General features: G+C 36.5%; 1 long non-coding RNA gene across 1 annotated transcript in view; it reads left to right on the top strand.

Moving 5' to 3' along the window:
* Nucleotides 1-6165: 6165 nt before the first annotated feature.
* The window catches only part of LOC142986146 (uncharacterized), a 36968-nt gene continuing 18495 nt past the window's right edge, over nt 6166-24638 (top strand). Inside the window, exons 1-2 of the long non-coding RNA XR_012960329.1 lie at nt 6166-6287; nt 24546-24589. This is a non-coding gene — a long non-coding RNA (uncharacterized LOC142986146). The remainder of the gene's footprint in view (nt 6288-24545; nt 24590-24638) is intronic.

Genomic DNA, 24638 nt, shown 5'->3' with positions numbered 1-24638 from the left:
ATGATTGGGATGATTAGACTGACAAGTGTTTTTTTCATAATACCTACATATTTGACTTTTTCCAAGATTTAAACTAACTTATTTAAATTAACTGATAAGAAATTAAAGTAAACTAAAAGAGTAATATTCAAGAAAAGCTCTCCTTTTTGATATCGTTTTACAACTTATGCCAATATTTTGCCGGACGCGTCTTCGCAACGGCACTTCTTTGTATTTTCTCTTTATACTTGTTTTGATTATCGAATATACCTTTTATACATACATGATACACTAGTACATAATGTACACAATGTACTAGGTATATGATAGGTGTAGGTTACTATTATATAACCTGTTATTGTGTAAGTTTTCAAGCATTTTCTAATAAATATTTTTAATCCTGTACAGATTTGTTTGTATTTCACTTACCCTGGCTGAGGCTATAGAGTTAATAGACCTAGCAATGAGTTTCGAAACATTACCCACCAATGGCTCCAGCCTCCTCTTCTGACTTCTTCAAAACTGGGTAACATTTTTGGCTTGGGAAACGGCTGTTTATGCCAACCTATGTAAGTAAAACAAATCAGAAGACATAAGACATCTCTAAGATACGTAAGTATGGAGGACAAAATTAAATAAATGTATTGAGCCGAACGTTAATCGCCTCGCCAGCTATATCTTGGTAGAGTTTAATTTAGCTCGCATAGATTAGCCAGTTTTACAGTTTCAATTAGCTCAGCTGTAGTGCGATTCTATGCAATCGGTACAATCGAGTATCGAACGTTTGACATTTAAAGGCTACTGCCAAAATAGTTCCTACGACGCCCGTCAGAGGCGCAGATTTTCATACAAAATTACTCAATAGCTAGCCGGTTGTCGATAGTCAATTGTGGTAGAGGATCGAGCTGTGGTACCTGCGCACGCTGTGGGCGCACATGTATGAAAAACTAGCTCAACTAAGTATACGAGTTAACTTATTTAAAGTTTGGCTTTGTAATTGATTGATAAAGTAGGTATAAAATAAAGATAAATCAAAAACTGGGCTCAAATTAGACTTAGTATCGCAACTCAAAAGTCCCAAAACGATTGATGTCTGTCGTCTGGTAAGTGAAGGAAACAAACAATGGTGATCACTTTCTGACCAGTAGGTAGGTTATCTGGTGCAATTTTCACCCGTATTTATTGTTGATTTATCCATCGGAAAGGTTCTCCAACAGTTATTTTTTGCTCATAAATACACTTATTACCTGCCGTTATTTTATAAAACTAGACTGTTTGGTAATATTAATAGATTGTCTAAATATTTTTTAGCAGGCAAGCAGGCAATTTTTTTTAGTACCTACCTTTTTTTTACTTGGTTAATGCATGAAATTGCATCCATCCCCAACGCCCAGGGGAGCGCTGGGGTATGCGGGGCTCTCAGAACCAGAAGGGCAAGGCCTACCCACTAACCACCAAGGTGTTGCCTCCTCGCCGCTTAAGGCCGAGGCCACGGGAACGCCTTTGGGCACACATCCGCAGCCCTGACGCGGCTGTTCACAATGTGGACCCGTCCACAATCAAATGTGGGACGACACCCCAACACACGGGTGCCGTCCCCCCACATGCCCCTAGTGCAATGGCCGGAAAACTCCCCCGAGTTCGCCAGCCAGAGGGCCTTCGGAAGGCGGGACAGGCCATGCGCAGATGCTCAGCATATCCCGGCCGCTGGCGGCGGAAAGGTGTGTAGGCCGCCGCAACCTCCTCACCGACCAACGAGCTTGAGAGTGGTAGTCTGCCCACTCCCAGGCCCTGCGGTCCCACCACAAGCCGCCATGGGTTAAGAGCTGGGTCCGACCGCCCGACCCCCGACTCCCCACGGCTGCCCCACCGTTGCCGCATCACGCGCTGCGGCCCCGCCTAGTCGCGGAGGATAGGGTGCCCAGGAACGACACACTAGAACACCTCTTCCTCCGCGACTGGCCCCTCCAAAACCAGCCGGACCTACGAAGCCTCGGCCCAGCCGGCCGGCCGCTTTGGTCCCCCGGGTTAGTGCGGTACCGCCCAGACAGGGAAGCAGCCTCTCCAATGGGTCTCTCTTCGCTTCACCGCGGCCGAAGTGCGCCCTCACCTCAAGGCTCGCGGCTACTAAGCCCCCCCCCCCCCCACCACAACAAGGTGGAGACCCGTCGGGGGAGCAGGCAAAGTACGTGCTGTTGGTGTTTTCTAATTTATATTAGAATATTTGTAAATAACAACGGGTGTTTCCTGCACTTTAGCCTACACCTTCGGGGATCGTAGGCATAGTAATATGCACGTAGGTACGCATGTGCCTGCAAAAAGTTTAAGAATAGAGACGGAATGATATAGTATGTGTGATGATAAAGGATAAAACTAAGTATAAAGTATTAAATTAATTAATTATAATAAAGCAATGACTGAGCATACTATGAGACTTTTGGTTTGATGTTTTTTTCGACTTTACAGATTGGTTGGTGACCGGTCTGTAAAGTGCAATGGTGAAATTGCCCTTTGTCACAGATGGACACTATCAACTTAGAAACGGTTTTTTCGAGAGGGGGAACATTACTCAGGTTAGTATGACGTCTTTATCTGGCGACTTGGATGGGGTGGTGGTAGTTCGTTGCGACGAGCACAATAAAGGCCGTGACTTGCGCGCGCGCCCTTCGTCCCCTACATTCGCTTACCAATTAATAGCAACGAAGTAACACCCAGCAGGGTTTCTCGTAGCGCACTTGCGACCTTTTAACACTTAGACTACCAGTCAAATCAGCTAGTCTTTATAGAATGTCAAAAAAATATTTATTTAACTAACTGACACGCGCAGCTCCGCTCACGCTTTCTTGTTTTTATTAAATACCGCGCTTTTTCACATTTATTCACCTTTTACACCTTCTCTGGACTTCCACAAATAATTCAAGACCAAATCGGTCCAGCCGTTCACGAGTTTTAGCGAGACTAACGAACAGCAATTAATTTTTATATAGGTATATCTGGTATATTATAGATTACAGAAATACGACATAGTGACGTCGCTGTGCCGTATTTTCGCTTGAATCAAGCAAGTGCTAAATTCAATGTTTCAGTCTGTAATTATTTCAATTTCAACATTATTTCCGAAAAGAATAAACACAGTATAAGTAGGTATGATCATTTTTTAATGAAGCTTTTAGGAGATCAATTTAAAAATTTTCGTTTACCCTGTCAAATTATATATAGATCCTCTTTATTATATCATGTAACAATGATACTTCCTATTATCTTAGAGAGTCACTTTCAATATCCTTAGATAGTTCCTGTTGCGTTGAGGGTATTTCTTCAGAGACAAATTTTCGATGTTTTTGGGTAAAATCAAAATCAAAATTATTTTTATATATAGGTACAGTTTAGCTTTGTCCTTATATGGCACAAGTCGTATTTTAGAAATAATTGCAATCTTATTACAAAATAAAAATATTTAAAGATTGTTCTCCTGATTCATGCAGCGTGTCCGTTTGTCATTTTCCGGAACAAAATGATCGATGTCGCATTTTCCCTTAAATAACAGTTTCAGACTAAATTATATCGAAAGGAGATGAATTGAGAAAAGAGAAACAAAAAAATGGGTACTAATTATAACTTTTGAATTGTGCTTGTAAATAAGTAAATAAGAAGTGTCCGGCATATAATACTGATTAATGCGGCGCAAGCTGCGCTTGACCGTATTCAATCGGGTATTAATCCTGAGGGTCTGCATTCCCGCACGGGGGAGGAGGTCGTGTAAAGAACAAGCTAGAAGTGGACGTACAGCTGGTTGTGTTAGATCACAGTGTTACGAAGGTAAATAACTGATTTATCTGTGCTTGGTGCAGGGGACCTACTGAGGCTACTTATTACAATGCCTTCTTTATAAAGTTAATCTTATTGTTTTACACCTTCAATTTGTGCTTTGTATGGTACTTTTGGGTTATAGATTCGTTAAAAAAAATTACACAACTGAAATCTATCTGTATGATGAGTTATGCATGATTTTAGTTCGAAATTCTAATTCCTCTGGGCCTGATTGATATGGTGAAAACACTATATTAATCACAAAAGAAATAGATTTTCCTTTTTCCAGCACGAAAGGAGCTTAGAGTTGTAATTTTTTTATAAATAATATTGTTGATGATGAACAAATGTATACCGTGAAATGATTACTTATAACAGTTTTCCTAAAAAAAGACAATTGCAGTTGTTGAAATATGATTTTTTTCAATAAAAAAGAAGCCCATGTAATTTTTTTTATTTTTGTATTTCTATTTCTGATTAAGCTTTGACAGACTCTGAGTCTGATTCATCTGGACACAAAATATTAAACGGTCTCTATCTAACTACTTTATAGAAACGAGTCCCTTATCGAAATATATGTTCTTAGGTATGCCTATTTTCACTAAACATACTGTTACATAGGTACCTAAAAGTAAAATAAAAGAGAGGCCAGATGAGTCAGTCGAAAAATGGAATGGAGAATGTTAACAAATTTTGATTATGAGCACTCCATATTCTCTGTTAAAAATAAAAAGTGAAAGAATTACTTTGATACGTCAATTAGTTTCCGATTTATAAGTAAAACAAGTGTAACCGCACGGTGACGGTGTGACGTCATTGTACACCACGCTAAGTCTGGCTCACAGAGGCCTTAATAATCATATTTACTATTATCTATACTAATATTATAAAGCTGAAGAGTTTGTTTGTTTGTTTGTTTGTTTGAACGCGCTAATCTCAGGAACTACTGCTCCGATTTGAAAAATTCTTTCAGTGTTAGATAGTCCATTTATCGAGGAAGGTTATAGGCTATATATCATCACGCTACTACCAATAGGAGCAGAGTACCAGTGAAAAATGTTACAAAAACGGGGAAATTTTTAACGCTTATGTAACGCAAGCGGAGTTGCGCGGGTCAGCTAGTTACACTATAAATGTAATAAGCGGACGAAAACACAACAAAATACTGCATAAACTATTACTTCTACGGCTGGAGACTCGATACTAAGCGGGATGCAGCCTGCGCAACGCGGTGTAATATGACGTCACGCTGTCAGCGGGACTCGAAAATTTTCGAAACTTTGAATGCTTGTAAAATCAAAACTTCTTGGTATTTTTGAATAAAACAAAAACAAGTTTGCATGTAAATGTACAGGCTTTACAAAATTTAAAGCGATTTGGCATACCTAGTAACATTCTCCGTTGCGAAGAAATACCCTTGACTGTTCCACACGAAAATATTTTTCCTATTAGAAACGAACTCTTCAGTTTTCTACTTCAAAGTATAGACTTATAAAACGTTGAATATATACTATTTTATCTTTTTGTGGTTTGAATAGAGAAGAGAATACCTTACCTAATTACTTATTCACTCGCCATACGTAAGTAGGTGAGTATAATGCATTATGGGTCATTATGCATACGGATTGAAATAGACTTCATATTTATTTATGGGTACAGGAAGGATACTAGGTAGTAGGTACCTTCTTCATAATGCCATTGGACATTGCAAACAGGCTTTGACGTTAATACATAAAAAGGAAAAGAAAAATGGTCACGTACCTAGTACCTAGGTACTACTAAGTAGGTAGATTAATTGGGTCGTAAGAATGATGTTGTTAAATTGTGGTGTGACTAAAATGTAATCATACAGATAGGTAATGTAAGGTTATACTATCTAGGTACTTACCTACATATATTACAATTATGAAAGTTTATATAAAAGTTTGTTTTTCGCGCACGGTAGAACTACTTGCCGGATTTTGATAATACTTGGTACACAGGTAGTTTATAATCAGCATAAGTATACCTACACAAAGGATATTTTTGTATCCCGGCAAATAATTCACGCGGGCGAATCGCAAACAGACACTATTACCTATTAATGGATAAATTTTATCAAAATAAATAGTCATATTAAATCTTACCCCAAAAAAAATTAAGAATGGCGGAGCGCTTTCTATTGAAGTAAGTAGCGTTGCAGGCTGCAGGCTCGTCGCTAAAAAGTAATACGCGAGGTCCAGACGGGTGAGTGTCGGAGGCGCGGGCGGCGCGGGGCGAGCGCGGCGTCCTTGTTCCCTGGGGTCGCCGCCGAGCGCCGCGGCGCCACCGTCGCCTGTCACCTGCGCCTGCGACGACCGACGACGCGACGCTCGATTCCGTTACTGGCTTACTGCACCGACTCCTGCGCCGACGCGACGCCGAAACAACAAAACTTTAAATTCCTTACATTCTTTACGTATAATACAACTTGTTCTGTGTAAAAGTGCAACTATTTTAAGTGCTGGCATCTCAAACCGGTGAGTGTTTGTTATATTGTAGCAATAAAGTCGAGTTTCGTGTGTTCAACGTGCACGAGGCTTCGCTGACAGATAACCAATGTTTTTGTTTATGTTTTGGGTTCTTCGTGTTATTATTTCTTAGGTTACTTACACAAATATTAATCGTGGTGTTTTTAACAATGTTTTTAAATCTTGTTAATGTTTTATAAACCTTACTAGCTTTTTAGGTATAAGCGGTTTGTTGTTGTTTTTAAATCTTTGTTATTTGAATAAAGGTTGTATAAATTTGAATACTGTTCGGAGGTAGAATCTAGAAAATACTCAGTAAGCTACGTACCTATTCTACTCTTATGAATAAGGGTAATTCATAAACATTTTGAGTCGTTCCGTTTGACTTTGAGTTCGCTATAAGTTTATTACGCTCAGGCTCGAAAGCCTACGCGTAGGTACCTACACGATTCAAAAAACTTATTTACGAAAGTTGTTTACTGGAGAGAGTACTTTGTGATGAACGTAATAAGGGTGATATTTGTGTGGAGTGGAGAAGTAGCCTTGGGGAAAGGGACGTCGCGCCGCCGCCGCGCCGCCATCCCAGGTAGGTTTGCTATCGTCGCCCGAAAGATTATACGAGACAGACAGGTCAGAACCATAAGGCTTAGGTTTAGTAGGTATATTACTCATCTGGGTACATTTGTGGTCATTATTAAACGAATAAGTTAGCTTACCTAACAATGCGCCAAGTTATCTGATTTACCTATTTCTTAAAAGTTTTTTCTGATATATTGCAGGTAGGTACCTATTTGCTTACCTGACTCGGTATTTTGAAAAACGTAGGGTAGGTACCTACCTAACTTAGGGTTGCCATCCGTCCGGGTTTCCCCGGATTTGTCCTAGTTTAGAGGGCATCCGGGGAGCGTCCGGGGAAGGTTTAATTTGTAGACCGGGTTTGAAAAATTAATAAATAAAAAAAATTGGGCTGCCTGCGAGACACGCACTATGCTCGCACACCACGATCAACCGACGAACCAAGTACATTCACCGTTCCCCCACTCCTCCCGTCGCGGTTGCTCTTCTTGTTGACATGTCCGGCTTTCGGACTCTAAAATCCGGGGTTTTCACGCGTCTTGTCCGGTTTTCCAAATTTTAGAGATGGCAACACTACCTAACTCGATTAGGACCATACCTAGTTCTTGGTCTTCGGTTACACGATATTTCGTAAGCATTAAAATTCTGATAAGGATTTAGGTATAATAATATCAAAATTGATAACAATGACAGCAATGAGGAGTAGGTACCTAGGTACTTCGAAGCATAGCGCACTCTCCCTTTCTTTTTATATTTATAGGTAGGTAGGTATTTTGTATTTAATAAATAATATAATTTCGTTTAAATGCCCATTATAAATCGTAAATATTAATATTACTATCTGAACTATTCTTTGAATGTGATTTTGTAAAACAAAATAAACTACTATGTTGTTCGATATGTAGCTATAAAATGGTACCTATAGGTATTGTAAGATAAATACTTTTAAATAATCTCGTGAAACACACATCACATACATATGTAATCGTTATGAAATGTCAAAAACATATATTAGTAAGAGTAGAGAAATACTAGTGCATAGTGTTATCAAATAATTTCATACGCAATTATTAACGAAAAAATTTACGTAGGAGGTACCTACCTATAAGCATTTTGGATGAACCTTTTACGAGTAGGAACAAGTTAAAAAGACCCTACTATAATTACTACCCTGTTATTATGTTTATAGGCAGAATACTTTGATCGCTCTGTCTCATCTGCACTAAGTTAATCTTTGCCAACTAAATCAAGAAGTAGGTTCTACCCGGCAGGCTGTATAGCTATAATTTCAATTAACTCCAAGACTTAATTAACTATTGTGGAGCGTTAAGCCCTTAATTGAATTCATGTTTGTTTGCACTTTTTACTCTGTCAATCATCTGATTGTATACGTGAAGAATGTATACTTTCGAAGGCGACAATTTCTATTTGGTTCCTTTTTTGGTTCCATTACTTGTACTGCTCTTAAGACGGGTATAAATAAACAAACAATGGAGTAATGGAACGTTAATAATCAAAATAGTTTTAATATGAATTTTCGTACGAAAAGTTGCTTTTGCTTAGTTTTTTTTAAATGTGGAAACGTCAGAATTCAAATAACGTTTTCATGATAAGTCTGATTCTGTCAAATTATATTTCTTTGTCATCTTGTTCTTCCACATTCTTTAATGCGTACTATTTTCGTGCATTTATAAAAAAAAGAAGTATTCACTTTTCCGGTAAGTAATTAATAACTGTTAAAACGATTAATTCTGACATCTAGTTATAGACTCTGGCGTCTCTTTGTCCACATACTTTCATCCCATTTACATTTTCATAGGTTTTATCCATCCATAATTGCCAGCAAGGCAACCTTGATCCTTAATAGTTCCACGTTTATTCATGAGATGGCGTTAGTTACTCGGTCTGATAATTTTATTTTTGCAGAAACAATTTTATAAAAGTTCTTAATGTTTGTCTGGTTACTTGTTATTGTAAAATATACGTTCCTTGGTCTTAAAGTCACCTTATGGAGATTAGTTTCGATTGCAAATGTGTTCGGGATGGCGGGAAATTTGCATTTGGGGGCAAGTTTATTCACACCTTTCGATATCTTCATCCCATGTTAAATGTTGCCAACCAGATTGCGACATGAAACATGACTCGACTTCATGATAGCCCGTTCTTATAAAAATCGTGTCTGAATATTTAGACAATGTTTTGTCTGTGACCCACTAACAATTTATTACCTACTGAAGAAAATTTAGTCTGGCTTGAATATTTTTATCAAAAGTTGAAAAAATAAAAACTTTTAAAGTAGTTAGGTAGAAGTACCTACTTAAATAACGAGTTGCAGCCAGCATTAGGTAAGAACTAGGCGCCTATAATTAGTAAGTTCATTTTGTGGACGTGTAGAGTTTAAGCTACATTTTTAAATATCATGATGAAGACCATGTCAATAATAAATAAAAATTCTTGATCTGTATAAAAAAAATCTTATTAGAAACGTCTTCACTTTTATAATTAGGTTTCACTCGCACCACACATCGTCTAACATCCAATAATATAATTAATTACTAATTAGGTACTATATTTATATTCTAACTAGAATATTTACCTAATTAAACTATAAAGCTTTGAGTAATTTTGACGTGCATGAGGAACAAACATCCATCCAAACATGAAATAGGTAGGATACACCATGTTGCAAGTTGATAATAGCGTTTACATTCACAAAACTTTCAAAATAACATTGTAATATTCAAGGATCCCTTACATTAAGTCTAGAGCAGTACACCCGCAGGCTGTCGTATAAAACTAAACCATTATTTAACTAGCTCACCGCCATGATGATATTTATTGTTCGCAAAAATATAATATTAAATGGTTTACGTTTATGTTCACTTAATACAGTCTAGATTATACCCTGTGCGCGGTCGATCGAGGCTTTTACAATAAATAAAGTCAGTTTTGACGTTAAAATTGTATTATACGTTTTTATAAATACGGATATATAATGACAGGGCTCCGAACGTGCAGATTGCGAGGGAACTTGCATGATTTAGGTAATACTTAATATTATAAATGTAGTTTGTATTGATGTTTGTTACTCTTGTTGCCAGAATTGCTGGATGGGTTACTATGTTCGACGCACAGATAGTTTGTGATCTGGATTAAATGTCTGTTTTACCTATTTTCAAAGCAGACGGTCATCGGTTTTCTGTCATACGCTTTGAATTTTATCTTAAAACCTGACCTCATCAAAATCCTAATAGAATCCAATCTAATAAGAACGTCAATCTAACCGCAAAAATATTGAAGTAAACACGAAATATTATCAAAATAACATCTTCTTTCTGATTCTCAACGAGATTTGTGTCAACAAACTAGAAAACTCATTCACAAATGTAATTTTTGATCTCGGTAACAAAATTTTGGGGGTGAGTGAATGTTCACCACTCCTTATAACCAACATTTTATATGATTTGCAAGTGTAGACTCCTGCTGTGAAGATTTTATTCAGGAGACCCCCGGCCCAACCCTCGGAGACCGCAGGGCGTACTCTGCGGGCTCCTAATAGGTTGTTACAAATTTTTTAAACTATTTCAACCACCCGTCGTGATTGCGATGTAATTGAAAATTATAAGTAGTGCTTACGACTGCGCATATTTTTGTTACAGTAATAAGAAATAGTTTTTTGTTGTCAAAAACGGGGTTGTAAGTGCAGATTAAATCGTTAGAGTTTCTTTTGGACACCCGTTTTTGTTCCCTGGACGTGCCTAACTTGTGCTGTATTTTAAATAGGAGATTTGCAACTTTACCATAGTCTTAGTGACGATTGGTACTGATAAAATAATACACTATAGTTTCAATGGTCTCTGCATACCCTTATGGGGAAAAGGCGTGATCATATGTATGTACTTTGAAATAACAGTCTCTTTTTTCGAAATTTTGTGTTGTCACCATGTCTTATAATCCCAATAGAAGAAAATTTCATACTTCCCTTTGCAAATATACGTCTGTAATCTAAAACTCTCACGATACAAAGCATTTAACCCTTAAAATGAGACGCGTATAACCTGTCAGGTGGAATGGAGCGTAGTGGTGTTTTGTTTCGGTGCAACGTGTAATTCTATCTCATAAATATCCGCTGCAAATAATACATATTGCTCTACAAATCGCGCCTTGATTGATGTCAAACGTATCGAACGCGCGTGTGTGCACTTTGTAACTGCTATGTACAGGAACTGTGTGTGCAAGGTTATTTAATTTAACCCGATATCTTTAAAATGTATTAATTTTTTTTTCTATTTTTGGTATTGAAAATTATAGGTCAGTTTTGTGATGAGCGCGCGCAAAATGTTCTGAAACATTTTTAATTGTAAAGAGATTTATATAAGGTTAGAAAGAGATTTTAATCGTCTCACTGATAGGCAAGGGTCAGGGGTCAGGCCTTGTGTCATCTTCGCTGATGAAGTCCTTTCGAGATTTCTTCTATATGCCAGTAGGAAACTTAGAAACGTTTAAGCCAGAGCGTAATACATTGTGATGTTATTTTTTATGGATGATTTGTGCAAACTTAGTGGTTTATTAAATAGTTTCCAAGGAAACAAATTACATGCGTTTTAACAATCCGATTTTTATGCATATATTATCGTTTCGTCACGTATTTTTACTCAGGGTAGGATTAAACTAAGTATTCGAGAGATATGGAAGTTCAACTACATTTTTCTGGCCACCGCCGTATCGGGGCTTAGGGTGGCTTATGCATGGGCTCGTTTTGAAAAATATTTGTATAAAGAGCAGGAGTCCAAGGACCTGATCTTTGTATATAATTTTATCTAAAATCGTCTAGTTGTTGTACAAGTACAAGCTCACTGTGTGAGTTCTTAATAATATTTAGTTTTAAGTCTATTCAAGTGTATATTGAAGAGTGAACGATAAATATTATTTATTTATTACTAGCTGACCCGCGCAGCTCCGCTCACGCTTTCTTGTTTTTATTTAATACCGCGCATTTTCAAATTTATTCACCTTTTACACTTTCTCTGGACTTCCACAAATAATTCAAGACCAAAATTAGCCAAATCAGTCCAGCCGTTCTCGAGTTTTAGCGAGACTAACGAACAGCAATTCATTTTTAAAAATTATTATATTATATAGATAGATTATAATTATCAGCCCATATTGTCCCACTGCAGGGCAAAGGCCTCCCTTCCCTCTTTCCATCTGTCTTCGTCTAATGCTTTTTGATGCCAATCTTTATTATGAGAGGTAATAAGAAATATTGGTCCTTAAATATATCAATCAATAAATCAAACATTCGTCTACACTACCAATATCAGTGTAAGAGGAATTCAAGCCTAAATCAACGGTCAAGCGCTACTAAATAGATTACTAGCCGGTTAGTTACCTATATACCTGTAATGCCCACAACTATGTCATGTAACTAAATCATTTGAATAAGGTGTTTACGTAAATTCGGTGGAAATACGCCTCCGGCCAAATAATCCACACCTAATGTCAATTCAGGGTTCATGCGAAATAACATGGCAAATAAACGTGATTCCCACGGTATATTCACACAATTTCACATTTTAACCCTATTTGGTCTAATATCTATTTATTGACGGTTGACCAACACCCTGTGTGTTGTCACGTCGTTGGGATGATGTAATGTTCGGTTCAGGTTAAGGGATGTTGTGAAGGCCTGTTTTTGTATGGGTGACCGTTATGGTAATGAAATTTGCTGTGTAGTGAAGTAGAAAGCTCGGTATAATTTTAACGTAAGTCTTTAAAATTGTTATTTAAAGACTGTTATCAGTTTATATACTTATTGTCAGCACACAGTCAATTTTATTTTTGCATATATTTGTCAGCCAAAAACATCTATGACCTCTTCTTCGTCATTAAATTTACAATACGCAGAAATATGTAAACTACCCATTTTTTATCAAAAAAATCCTAAGTTTAACAGATACGTGTTATATTCTGGCTATCAGTAATCTATACTTACTAATATTATAAAGCTGAAGAGTTTGTTTGTTTGTTTGATTGTTTGTTTGTTTGTTTGTTTGTTTGTTTGTTTGTTTGAACGCGCTAATCTCAGAAATTACTGGTCCCATTTGAAAAATTCTTTCAGTGTTAGATAGCCCATTTATCGAGGAAGGCTATAGGCTATATAACATCACGCTACGGTCATTAGGAGCGGAGTAGCAAAGAAAAATGTTACAAAAACGGGGAAAATTTATACCCATTCTCTTAGGTGACGCAAGCGAAGTTGCGCGGGTCAGCTAGTGTTTAGAATAAAGATTAGATTTTGTACTTATTTCATTTAGATCAGAAAAGAGCTTTATTAGAGGTTTTCAAATTGACCTAAACAGTAATTGCGATGGGAAATTCACGTTGTATTAGCAGGTTACTGAGTATGCCCTTGACACACCCTTCAGTTAAGAGGTACATATCAAGTGTAACTTAAAGCCCTTAATTGAAGCCCTAACATTGGTTACAGATCATCTTAATTGGGTATTACCCAACAACGGTATTAATACAAGCAGATTGTTTGCTAATTGCTCCAAATACCTATTCAGCTGGAGAAGGCAGGCAGCCGTTGGTAAAGACTTCAGCAGACAGTACGCGTGAGCGTGACGTGAACGGGTCGAGAGCGGTGCGAACCGTGTTGTGTTAGTAATATCTCATTAGTCCCCCTGGGTTGTCTCATTATGGGACAGCTGATACTATTTTGTCCCAGCTGTCTTGTCACGGGACAAATCTTGGACTAGCGGGAATCACGATGTCGTCTGGCCTATTTGACCAATATTTTTTTGCAACGGCACAACTGGCTCCAAAACATTGTCACTTGTCGCTCCATGGGACAACTCAAAAAGACTAGTGGGATAGACTCGCTGGGTTGTAAGTTTGAATGTGTGATGCTTACCCCACATATGGTTTTCCGACTGTTGAGTAAAGTCGGTCCCAGTTGTTGTCAATTAAGATAACAGTCGTGTAACCATGTCAAAGGCCTTTTCGGACGGCTTTAACCACTTTGTCACTAGGTTGGATGCATTCGATAAAAAATTACCAGTACACATTTAAATAAATTTATATTTTTCTTTTCAAAACTGAATATACCTAGGTTTCTACAAGTAGTAAACGTAAGACAATTACTTTTAAATAGATTGCATAGATAAACGCATTTCCATTTATAAATCAATCATTGAGTGTCAATAACGATTGCATTCATTGACATCAATAAAATTGATTGTGTGATGATTGTCAATACTTTGCCTTATTATATGCTTGTTTTGTTTCTGTGGTTCCGTAAGTTCCGTACCTTAAGAATAAAAACGAAACCTTATTGCTGCTCCGTTTTCCGAAATCTTACAACTGATGGGTTCCTGTTGCTACTATAACAACAAATACTGATACAAAATATAATAAGTATTTAATTATCGATTTATACGTCAAACGTGATTTTAAGTGTCGCTTTATAAATGATCGTACGGAACCCTTTGTGTCCCAGCCCAACTTGCACTTGACCGTATTTTTATTTATGTTTGTTGTCTTTTTAAAGATTGCTCACACTCTAAGAAATTCTTGTTTTAGTCAAAGGCAAGTTTTGTATTAACATTTCTGGGTTTTGTAAAGTATTATACTGATAAATCGAACCTCTAACTACGCGCAAAATATGTTTTACAATATACATACCAAAATAACATGCCTAGATAAAATTACCCCTTGATATCATAAAAAGGTGATCCCACGAGATAATGATCTCATTTCATCGATATTAGTTCAACAGTTTAGCCGCAAAAGCGTATAAAACGAGCAAAAAATCCGCATTTATAATATAAAGCTCGGACAAAGTAAGCATGTAAAGTTTTCACCTTGTATGCTACTTGTAATTCACTATATTATTGCGTGGCGTATATTTTAAAGATCAATTTGACGTGGCTGGAATCGGTGCGATCTTGCCCCGAGCGCACCTACTCTCTCATTACGAATTATAAAAATATAATGTGCTTCGAGTTACTTTTTAGTACTTTTTGTTTCGGTAGCCGATACACCATACAAATTATTATGTATTAAAATAGAGTGAAGTCGACTCCAATCAGGTTTTACTGAGCAATGCGCGCACGATACACTAAACTGTATCAATAAAATTTTATACGCGCTTAATTGTTTCCAGTTGGTTTTCGTTTCATTGTTTTTATTCGAAATTAATAGGGATGATATATTTATTTTGTTAGACAGTGAAATGATTATACCGTAATATTTTTAACCTCTTAACGTGGAAAACCTAGAAATACTGCAAAGCAAACGCCTTTTTCTACAATTTAAGATTTACAGCATTTTTATGGTTGGACATCTAAGTAAGTTGTCTATCATGTGTCGTAATAACATGTAAAAATATATGATTCCTCGCCACCTTGGTTCCACTGCCTAGTATATTACTCAAAGGTTAACATAAGTTTAAAAAAATAAAGCATTTTTAAGAAAATGCCATATTTTTGGCTATTTCAAAGGAAACACACAAGATAATTTTGTTTTGTACTAGGCCTGACTTTCCGAATGCTGCCAAGAGATGGCAGCACGTACAACGTTTGTGAAGATTGTAGAACGTTTTGTATATTCATTCTTAAGCGTAAAAAAAGACTACACGATACTTAAATACAGTAAAATAACTTTAACGAACGCGAACAACCAAGTAAATGATATGTTGAGAAACAGTAAATAACTATCATTATGAAGAGCAAAGGCACAAACATCTTGTTCCCGGAAAGATTTGTATGTTCAAGATTATTGTCTCTACTAATATTACGGAGAATTTGTTTTTGTTATTTTTTGTTGGTAAATAACAGAATTCTCTTTGATAGTCTTATTATTCGAACAAAACTTTGTAGTGTATGTAAGGAAGTTTGCATGGATCGCTATAAATTGACGTATACCGCTTGTACTAACTAGAAAACATACGAATTACTTTTAAATATGTACGTACTTATGTGAAATAACGAAAAAAATAGACTTACTGAATATTATTTGTGCTTAATCTAAATTACGGCACTTTAGTTACCAGTTAGTACTTTAGTAGGTCAATTTGAAAGTTTACAATAATTTAACCTAGTCAAAAAGTTACAGAATTTACCGCCGTGTCGGGAACATAGGCCGTTGAATAAATAACACTTCAGATTTGTGTAACTAGTGCATTTTAACCTCGTTTCCCATTACTGTCACTTTCAGACCCTGTACTGGGAAATAAGACGGGTTAATACAACTGCAAAGGTGTTATATTGCTATAAACAATTCCCAAAATTCTGCTTTTGTGGTGTAGGCACTTTTATAAACATATATAAAAGTGCGGACACAAATTACTACCAGATTACAAATATATCTGTGGATTACACAAATAAGTCTTCCTTGTGGGAATCGAACTTTCGACTTCCTGCACTGGAATCAGCTTAGCGACCTTAACCACTGCGTCTTACCGGCTGTCGGACTAAGAGAAATATCTATAGACTAGCTGACCCGCGCAACTTCGCTTGCGTCACATAAGAGAATCATAATTTTCCCCGTTTTTGTAAACATTTTTCACTGGTACTCTGCTCCTATTGGTCGTAGCGTGATGATATATAGCCTATAGCCTTCCTCGATAAATGGGCTATCTAACACTGAAAGAATTTTTCAAATCGGACCAGTAGTTCCCGAGATTAGCGCGTTCAAACAAACAAACAAACAAACAAACTCTTCAGCTTTATAATATTAGTATAGATAAATATTACTAAATAATTCTTGCTTTCCATTAAAAAAAAATATTTTGCGCGTGATTTTCTACCTTTTCGATACATAAACTAATCGGATTTGGATGAAATTCATTCCGTGTTCAAGCTGTAAGGTGGCGCTTATAAGTGTAACTTGTTGTAAGTTGTAACTATTTTACCCAAGACTATCCTACTGCTGGGTAAGGGTCTCCCCGGCCCAAAAGAGGGAGGGATTAGGCCTTGAGATTTCCACGCTGGCCAATTGCGGATTTGCATGCCCTCAATGCAAGGTTTGATTACGAGGATGTTTTCATTCACCGGTAGGGCAGATGACAATTATTTCTAATAACACTATAAATTGACTTGTAAAACTATGAAGCAAAACCTCGCTCATTTAGATTTAAAAAGTGCGACATGCAAAAGAAATGCTATACCGAAAAACATGTATAATGTTCATCATTTAGTATGCGTGTTACTGCGGCGATTCGTCAAGGGTAATCCTTCAAATTATACACCACTCTAACTTGCTATTAGCTACCTTTTATACCTCAATAAACTTGTGCCGCTTAAAACAGTGCAGTTTAATTTGTTACTAATGTTTTTTGGCATTTGCATTTGAAATGCAATGGTTTTTACATTTTGCGGTCGGTTTCACGATCTTCATTGAAAGATTAATTTTGCAACGTCTTGTAATGTGTTACCTATAATTAATTGGGGCAAAGCTGTACCAATGCCTTCTTCGGTTGCACTTTCTCATTACTGATCATTTCATCCGCGAGAAAAGGATTCCGGGGTGAAAAGAATCGTATGTGTTGTTCTAGATTTTGGTCTAAAACTATATCAGTTTTTGTGTAAAAGAGTTCAGCCATATTCTTTATGCACTCGCATTTATAATATTTGTAGGATATAGCCAGTATTAGCCAGTATCCCAAACAGCAACAAAGCATAAAAAATAAAGCATAACAAAAAAGACAAGTAAACGCACCACGCCTACAAAGTACGATCTAGTTCAAACTCACGACTTAGCACTAAAACCAGCTCCGTAGTAAGAAACAGAGGTCCTACAATAAAAATCCTCTCGTTGATCCTGAGATCGTGAGAAAGTCATAATAAACATATCAATTTTGAGATCGATCGGCTTTCTCGTGATTGCTAACTGTATATTAGTTCACTATATAAAGGGCTGTAAGTATACTGACGTTCTCCGGTAGCCTTATTTAATGAAATTACTTACAATTTGATTGTGCCGTGTAATAATGGCCTCCGTCTCAGTGGATTCGCTCGCCTTAATATTAAGCCCTCGGTTTGTTTCAAACGACTTGAATTAGATGTTTTATAATAATATGTTAGCGTTTGGTTTTAGCATATCTGAGTATTAGGATAGGTATGTTAATGATCGATAAATGGTCGGTTAAGTTGTGTGCGCTGAGGTATGTTGGTGGATGGGTGGTAGTGTTAATTCATTGTTTGCTTTCGATCACACGTGTAAAAACAATCTAAGAATGCTAATTCTCTCAATATAATAGGTACCTATCTATCTAAAATATACCAATTATCATTTATCTTCTTGAACGGAACTTACTCTTATTAGAAATAAGAGTAAGTTCCGTTCAGGAAAGATAACTTTATTTCCATTGCATTTTTCCTATCAACCACGTTAAGTACCGCACGAAACACGCAGTCAAAGTCCATATAGTTAAGAACTGCTTAACAAAAAACTGAAACTCCAACATATTCAGTATTCAAATTGCTCGCGGCATTCAGCCTAATATTTATTCTTATTTGTCTAGCTCGTTGAAAGCCAGGCATGCGGACCGCGAGCCACAATTAATCACTGAGATAAACCCCCACCAATGAAGGAAGGAAGTATGCAACATTTATATTTGTATGACAAAATACCTAGCGGTTTGATCCGGACATAAAAACTCTAACAGGCCGTATTGTAGGGAGGGGAATTACTGACAGGCCTATCGATACTTTTTTGTTACTTTATTTTGCTTTTGAAAATCGGAACGTGCAGACGAGTAGAAAGATAGATGAATGACGTAATGAAGTTTGTTCGGAAGACGAGAATGGTAGACGGTGAGTGACGTCAGCCAGAGATTCATGTCGTGTATCGAGTTACAGCGTTGACTCAATTCGGGAGTGACGAGTTATGTCTGGCTTTGAGCTAGTGCAAAAGCTGTTCAATACAATAGTTTGAGGTATTGAATCGAACATGTGGAAACATCTATGCCTCTTGTACGAATATAACTAATTTTACTCATTATATTCTTCATTCTACTTAAAACTAAAGGAGTACCTATATACTTTTTGGTAACTAATACTTAAAAAAAAAATCAAATTATTAGAAAATCAAATGTTTGATCTCTTATAACTTGAGGGGCATTTCATTAAGTTATTGAATACAATAAAATCATTAAATAGCCGTCTCATTTTAACTACAAAGTGTTTTACCATTTTGAACTGTCAAAATGCACTAGTAGTAAAGGGTGGGTTCTTTGATTTGTCGCGACAAGTGTAGCTATTACTTGTGGTATAATACCAGTTATTATATCAATAAGTTTTATTACAACGCATTTATGCATAGTGTATAATAATATCTTTATTACGTGTGCTACGCGACTGCCTTAGTGGTGCGGTCGGTAGTGTATACGGCTGCCGAGCAGAAGTCTCGGGTTCGAAACTTGGTTCGGGCCAAAATGACTATTCTGAGATGATTCTGACTGATTTTTATGTTAAGAAATTCTCAAAAGAGTTAGGAAGTTGAGGTGGTAGACCTCCTTGCCCCGGAGAGCACGTCGGTCGTGCGCCTGACCTTTCATTGGGCGTTTTGGTTTAGCTGTTCCTCTGGGTTAGACATGAGCGTGAAGGAATAGCGAGTGTACCAACCTTTGTATGTGCATACACTTGAATACTATAAACAAAGTCCTGTACAGCTAGTTTCAATAAAACAGACCGCGTTATCATATCTGTCAGGACGTCAATAGTTTTATACATTAAACAAATACAAAACCATCGATATCGATAATTTCTAACTGCGTACATCCCTTAAGCGTTTCACATTTGAGCCTTTCGTGTAGTCTCTTATCGGTGGCGTTTTACATTTTTATTGCAAGCGGATACGGGCCGCGCTACGTCGACGTTATTATTTCTCCCCGCAATTATTGTTTAGAGAAGTCCGGCCGACAACGTTGCGCTAACTTGTGCTACTGTTGCGATACTGTTCCCGTGCTTTATTACTAGCTTTTAAGGTTATTTCATTACCTGATCTAGGATTTTGGTTTGCAGTGTTTGGAATTTAGGTTTTGGTTTGAGAATGATGAGCATTTTAAGGTAAAATGCGTGTTCGCGTTAATTCCCGTATTCGATGAGTTATGATGTTTTAGGACTTGAGTTAGGTTAATCATTTTTATCTATGGCAGGACCAAAAAAATCTGTAATTTAAGTCAAGGCAAAGAAAAAAGTTTATTTTGTGCTAGAAAAGTAATTTGTGTAAGTAATTTGTAACAAAGTCTTGTTTTGTTAAAATTATTTATCCATAATCAGTAGTTAGAAATTCCAGTAGGTATTGTCTAATATTAAAATGTTTGTCTATCTTAGCTACTACAAATATTCCTAAGTTAGTTTATCCGTAAACCGGCATTAATTATGTCACAAATTATTTTTAGTTTTGTTTTAACAGTCGTGTTTTTACTTCAAAATGCATTTATTATTACATAGTTACTTTTTATTGGATACCTTACACAAAATTTCTGTTTCTTATTTGACTAATTTTGAGCAGTTAGTCTAAGAGCTTAGTAAATGGCAATAGGCCTCATCCAACAATATACAGAAATCGATTAAACCCAAGACCGAACAGCAACAAAATTAAATTTAAATCGTTGGCGAATATAACTCATCAAAGTTGCGAAATGCAAGTGAGAAATTAGGGCTGATGCACATCAATTAGAAGGGACGCACGTTTGTGTATCGTGTAGACAAGCTTTACGTGTAGTAAAGGTGTGTTTCCATGGTGCCCCGATTTTTAAACATTTATACTGTAATAATATGTCATTATAATAGTCTTGGCAAATTATTATTAATATTTTTCTATTAGTTATGGATATAAATTATTTATATTTGTGGTACTATTTGGATATTCAGTAATAGAGGTAAAAGTCATTTTCCAGAAATATAATTATAATTTAAAATTTGCTATGAATAAGCCAGTTGGTGGATATATGAGTTCACATTTTCTGATATTCTTTTCAGTTTACGTATGATACATACATACATAAAATCATGCCTTTTTCCCGTAGAGGTTCCTTGAGAGACGATCCTTACAAAGTTCTCTTGCTTCATTGACATCCATACATCGGGTCTATCCCACTAGTCCCGTTGAGTTGTCCCGTGACGGGACAACTGGCACTATTTTGTCCCAGTTGTCCCGTGGCGGGACTAGTGACACTGTTTTGGTGCCAGTTGTCCCGTTGCAGAAAAATCACGGGACTAATGAGACAGACGGAAGGGTCAAAACAACTGGTTCCACTGAGTTGTTGTGTGACAACAGGTACTTGGTACTTTGGTAAGATAGCAGACGTTAAACGTTGTGTTGTATTACTTTTTTACTTAATTTTTAGTAGATAAGTTGAAATTACATTAGGTACATGTTGAATTGACTTCAGTGTTTGAGCTGCTTCAGGGGCCTGTTAACAATATATTTTTAGTTTCCTTACATTATGTTTTTTCAAGTAGGGAAGTTCGGATAAGCATTTTACATTTATGGTATGGAAGGTCATAGATATAGACACTCTTGTCAATTTAATTATAAAGTGAAAAGCCCAATTGGTAAAAAAAAAACTTCTTGTTAATTTAAAGTTTACATAGAGTAGCGTACAATTCATCATCTGCTATCTTACCGAAGTACCAAGTACCTGTTGTCAGACAACAACTCAATGGAACCAGTTGTTTTGACCCTTCCGTCTGTCCCATTAGTCCCGTGATTTTTCTGCAACGGGACAACTGGCACCAAAACAGTGTCACTTGTCCCGCCACGGGACAACTGGAACAAAATAGTGCCAGTTGTCCCGTCACGGGACAACTCAACGGGACTAGTGGGATAGACCCCATACATCCTGTCATACAGAACCGTCAGTTACAAATACTACACACCTGACATTTTTGCTAGACATCACCGATATGACACATTTACATATGATTCTTTAAAAAGAAACTTTCTCGTATGTCAATGGAAACACGTCTATAGAAAGGTGCTGTAAGGTTGAAATTGGCTTGGCTGCACCGTGGCCAGTATTTGACGGTACCGTCAAACATTGTTCGCAATTATCGACAGCTGTGCCTAATTAAACGCTGTTCAAACTGCAAACTTCGGACACCATACGTGGTATCGAACGATTATTTTAACTATTCTTAACATTTTTCGATTAGCGTTCCTCACTTTGATGTGAGTTTAGCAAACAATAATATTAATTGTTTTTAATACATTCAGTACATTTTTTCTTTTTTCAAGTCTCTCAATAAATTAAGTAAGTCAAAGTAGGGAAGGTTAACTGTACAAACGACAATTAGATACGTACATAGAATTAATTATTAGTGAATAGTCTGCTTTTTATATAGTAAGCAGATTTTTTATGAATTCCAACTTAACTTCATCTTTCATCTTAATATATTTCCCAATAATAGGCTAACGGCTAGTAATGTGCACGGTATATGTCAATAGGCTCGCCTATTACATGGGACTTAGTAGTAGACGGCGAAATTTCATTTACCTAAGCCTAAATTTTCAGGTGTAACAGGCCTAGTCACCGAGAAATAAATAAAAATACGCCAATAACGCATTTTAGTAGAGAAATACGACGTCCACGTTCAATTTCGTATTTAATTTTACTTTGATCTGAAATAAGTGCCTAACAGTTTCAGTAATAATTAATTTCAACATTATTTACGCAAAAATCATAGCATGATGAGCGTTATGGGTGAACCTTTCTAGTACAAGTTTAATGTTCTTTCGTTCACTGGCCTTTTCAGTTGAACGCTCTGAAAATAAGATTTCAATCATATGTACATATTGTAAAAGTTCATGGAACACATCTCCGTCAATAGATTAAGGCCGTGTGCACACGTGAGAGCGGTAATGACTCTTAACCGCCTTGTAATATCCGCGCGGATGTCGCCTAGACCCTACTCGACAACGTTATATGCCATTTAAATTGAAAATATACTTCTTTTTATGTATTATGATTTTATATTGAAAGGTGAAAAGCTGTATAATAATATTTGCATGTTTAAATTCTTCGTCACACTATATGTTCTCACGCTTCAGGGGTTTGTCTTGTTTGCACTATTGGTATAGCTCTTCTACCCAAATGATAGAGTTAGACAATCTTTATTCTCAAATCTTATTTCTTCAATTGACTTCAAGATAATTACTTAATAGTTCGTTTTTTTATCAGTAAAAACGATTGTATAATTAAAACCAACAATCCCAAATATTAATTTAATTTGATCTATTAAACTACTATTAATCGTCAAAATTTATAAAACTATCTCTATCAAATACGGCATAAGACATGAAAAACCCTTATGCAACAATAAAAACGCCCACCATTTTCATCTAAGCTCGTGAGGGTACTTGAAAAAATGCGGAAAAATCGACGACATTTCAAGTACGAAGTGTAGGAATATTGCAAATGGCCGATAGTTAGTTCGCGAGGAATGCAAGTCATTCGCACTACGCACGGCTACGGCAAAAGAAATAAATAAAATACCACCACGCCGGTCAATTAGAGTATTTCAAACGCACTACCCTCAGTTTTGATTGAAACTTTCAATCGCTCAAATCAAAAGTCTGTCTACGGGGTTATTGTTGTCTTTTTAGATCGATTCAAGTTGTTTCTATGTTTGTTATTGTTTCTTCATAAAATACTTTGTATGTTAGCTGCTGTCGAAATTCGATTTTAGATGGGCTCTCCTAAAACTTTATCAAATTGTTTATAATAATTAGATAAATTAATAAACAAATTCTCATTGGTTTACAAACTGCTTTAAATAAAGTTTTTCTCAATAAAGATTCACATTGAGATGCATTCATCTGCTATTTCACGAAAACCTGTTGTAAAACGAGCGAAACCAAATTCACTTTCATACTTACGGTTGAAAAAAACTCATATTCCATCGTGTATGTACGATGAAATATTTCCCAAATGACATTACTTTGAGTTTCCCCCACACTTAAGTTATAACCCTCAATATATTATAGGTAACATCGACGCGTAACACCCAATATCTGTTTATTAATGTATCACGAGCTACGAAATTAAATAATCTTTCCCCACGAAAATAAATTGCAATAAGGCGAAAACCGCCGGCGCCAAGTGACAATATTTTAAATTATATCAGTTTATCAACCACCAATGGGAGGGCGAGGACCGTGAGAGCTCGTGACAACCGACCAATTGGATGGTTGGATTTGAATTTGGAATTTTACGCTTTAAAGCGCGGGTTTCTTCGGTAATTGTCGGTATCGAGTGGCCTTGGGGCGAATCAAATTGTTGGGAACGTTGCGAATACAATCTTTGATTTATTTTCATATGCCTCTTTATCGCATGTAAGTTGGTGTTCTTTGAAGTACTTACGTGTTCTTTAGCTTTAAATGTGCAGTTTTACACTATGATGGATTATTTTTTAAGGTAGAGTTCTCACAGGTATATACTTCGTGCATTTGTATGTAAATAAATAGATGGAGTTATAGAATAAAATATATATATGTGTCAAAGAATCTGATTTAGGAGACCTTGCCTTTTAGGAATGTAAAGGATCATTTTTATACTAGACAATACTTAGCCTTCGTAGGAATCATGTTGCTATAGGGATCAGAGCTTCTCTACTCTAACATCAATATTTCACGATATAAGTATGCCAGAAAATATTTAGTAGCGATATTCTTTTGCAGGTAGTGCTTCATATAATCGCAAAAGCAGGCTGCATGTTTACGAAGTAAGTGACCCACTATTATAATAAATAATAAATTTAAATATTGCTCATA

The sequence above is a fragment of the Anticarsia gemmatalis genome, chromosome Z, assembly GCF_050436995.1.
Source record: "Anticarsia gemmatalis isolate Benzon Research Colony breed Stoneville strain chromosome Z, ilAntGemm2 primary, whole genome shotgun sequence".
NCBI classification, from domain to species: Eukaryota; Metazoa; Arthropoda; class Insecta; order Lepidoptera; family Erebidae; genus Anticarsia; species Anticarsia gemmatalis.
This window is presented reverse-complemented; position numbering and strand designations above follow the sequence as displayed.